The sequence below is a fragment of the Oxyura jamaicensis genome, chromosome 15, assembly GCF_011077185.1.
Source record: "Oxyura jamaicensis isolate SHBP4307 breed ruddy duck chromosome 15, BPBGC_Ojam_1.0, whole genome shotgun sequence".
Classification (NCBI taxonomy): Eukaryota; Metazoa; Chordata; class Aves; order Anseriformes; family Anatidae; genus Oxyura; species Oxyura jamaicensis.
The window spans coordinates 7,867,767-7,870,790 of NC_048907.1; positions in this window are offsets into that span (position 1 = coordinate 7,867,767).

Below are 3,024 nucleotides of genomic sequence, written 5' to 3' on the forward strand. Positions count from 1 at the left end.
TGTGGAGCCTGGGTGTCCGTGTGAGAGGCGGGGGGGCTGGGGGAGAGGGGCTGGGGCAGACGGATACCAGGGCGTCTGCACTGGGGTCTGGGGACGAGTCCTTGGTGCAGGACGTGGAAACAAAGCTGGCCATGAAGCCTGCAGCTGGGCTCTGCCCTGCCTTCTGCTGGCCCTGTGCTGACTGCCCCGGAGGTGAGGGCAGCACGGAGAGCCCCCACCCCTCCTCCCCACCCCTCCATGCGAGGGGGCGGGTGAGAGCCTTGGGGTAAGGAGCTGTGGGAGAAATGGCATGGAGTGGGGCTGGGTGGGAGGGGGACAGGCGGCAACAGCCAAACCTCCCTTTCCAGACCATTTCAAACACCACTGTCAGCGTATACACGGCGAGGGGCCGTGCTGTGGGCTCTGCGCTGTAACCCTGCGGCTCCATCCCACTGGAGAGTGCTGCACCTGCCTGCAGCAGTGACCACAGCGGCAGTGTCCATGCCCTACTTGCTGCTTCCAGACACAGTGGATGCTCATCCTGCCCCCCCTTTCACCTGGATGCTGACAACCTCCCACTCCCTTCCCCCACCCCGCTGGACTTGCACTTGTCCCTTTTCCCTATGCAGTCACAGTCACGAGTCACCAGGACTAATTTCTGCTCGGCCTCAAAGGGCATCAGCATTTCTGCGGGTTCCTCAGTGTAAATGGGAGTTGTTTTCCTCTCAGTTGCCTTCTTTGCCCAGCTCGGAGATTAGGGACTGATATCCTGCTTCCTTCACGTCTCACCTCTCACTTCCCAGGTTCCTCTCAAATTCTCAGGGCCCACAGATCCGTGTCCCCAACAAGGATTTCCTCTTCTGCTTTGCTGTTGCTGTGCCAGCCAGCGCAGCTGCAGCAGTGACTGATATCCCAGCAGTGGAAAAACTGTGGTTCTCTTTGTGTGCGTGTAGCCGTGTTTGCACAGCCATGTGCGCTGGGAAAGCTCTGTGTGTGCACGCATAAAGGCAGGGAACGCAGGTAGGTACCTGCACGTGCAGCAGAAGAAGGGTTTATTTGCAAGTGGGTGTACGCGGGCTCTGCGCCTCTCTTTGTGTAGCTGGTCCACTCTTAGAAATGCGGGCGCGAGCCAAGAAATTGGAAAATGTGTATTTACAGCTCTCCACATTTATGGGTACAGCAGCTGTGTGGTGCTCAGGAGACCAGGGCGATAAAACCGGGCAGAGTCCAGAGCCCTGCTGCCTGTGCTCACCCTGCGGAGGGAGCTGGACCTGTGCGGGCCTGTGCCTGCTACGGGGAGTGTTTGCACACAGACTGCTCTACGGACAGCCGAGCCCCTTGAGGAAGAAGCTCGTGTGTGTGCTGAGCGAGAGGACGGCTGTGCTGCTGGCATGTGCCACAGTGACCGTGCCTGGGGGACCAGCGGCAATTTGGGGTGCGTGCCCTGTGCAGGAGCCCGACGGATGGTCAGTAGGAACAGGGGCGGTGGCTGCCTCTGCCTGCTCCTGGTCGGGTCCTCCCTCAAGTGGGACCCTCTGCCTGCAGTGCAGATGGCTGGGCACGGTCTTATTTATTGAAATACGTAAATTTATAGGGGCTGCCCTGATCTGTGTTGCACAGGATCCTCCCACCCCCAAGTGCAGCACCACAGCCAAGCCCTGTCCTTTCCACATCGGTGTTCCCTGTGTTTGCAGCCGGGCAGAACCGTGTTTGTCTTCCCAAGAAACGGGGACACTGGTGCTAGGGGAGGGCGGCCACAGGGCACCTTTGTGTCATTGCAGAGGCAGTCCTGGAGCCACAGCTGCTTTCAAGGAAAGCTGAGCCTATGCCAAATGACCTCTGGCTCCTTTCTGCCAGTTTCTGCGGTGACACAGTGAGCAGGTCACGCAGGGCAGATCTCAGAGCTTTCAGTTTTTTCCTCCAGCAGAAGCTCTTGCTGCAAGCTTGTTTTTATTTGCATAAGAAAACCCGAGTAATCCCAGGGAGTTTTACTACTTTCTTGTGCTGGCAGGGTCAGAGATTAGAGCTCCAATCTAAATAATCTAATTCCAGAGATAATCCTTTTGCTCTCGTCTTCAAACCCGTACCAGGGAGGCTTCCAAATAGCTCCAGGCAGCAAGGCAGAGCGAGTCCGGCTGGGCACCGGGCCCCGGAGCCCCGTGGGGTCAGGAGCTGGCCCAGGGGGGTGGGAAGACAGCCCCGAGCCTCTCACCGGTGAGTTACCGGTGCAGATGTGGCCGTCACCAGGCACGGGGTGGTTCAGCAGGTTGGTGACAGGGTGCAGGGCCTTGGGCATCTGGGGCATGAGTGGGTGTCCAAGCCGTAGGTGGTTTGGTCCCTGTGGGGGAACCCTCAGCGGGGCAGTACGGGGAGGTGCTCTGACAGGGGGTGCAGTGCTCAGTGACCGCGTCTGCACGTGCTGAGTGCTCAGCCGGAGGGGAGCGATCGTCCCCCTGTACCCTTGTCCCCGTCTGGTGAGGCCGCACCTCGAGTGCTGTGTTCAGCTTTGGGCCCCTCGCTACAAGGACGTGGAGGAGCTCGAGCGAGTCCAGAGAAGGGCAATGAGGCTGGTGAGGGGTCTGGAGAACAAATCTTGTGAGGAGCGGCTGAGGGAGCTGGGGTTGTTCGGGTGACCTTATCGTGCTCTGAGTACCTTAAAGGAGGCGGTAGTGAGGTGGGGGTTGGTCTATGCCCCCACGTGCCTGGTGACAGGACGAGGGGGAATGGGCTAAAATTGCACCAGGGGAGTTTTAGGTTGGATGTTAGGAAGAACTTCTTTACGGAAAGGGTTGTGAGGCACTGGAACGGGCTGCCCAGGGAAGCGGTTGAGTCACCATCCCCGGAGGTCTTTAAGAGACGTTTCGATGTAGCGCTCAGTGCTATGGTGTAGCGGAGGGCTTGTTAGTGTTAGGTCAGAGGTTGGACTCGGTGATCTGGGAGGGCTCTTCCAACCGAGGCGGCTCTGGGATTCTGGAAGGACGGGCCGCTGACACGTGGCAGGGGGACGCGCAGGGACCCGCAGCCGACGGGGACCCGGGCTGGGCA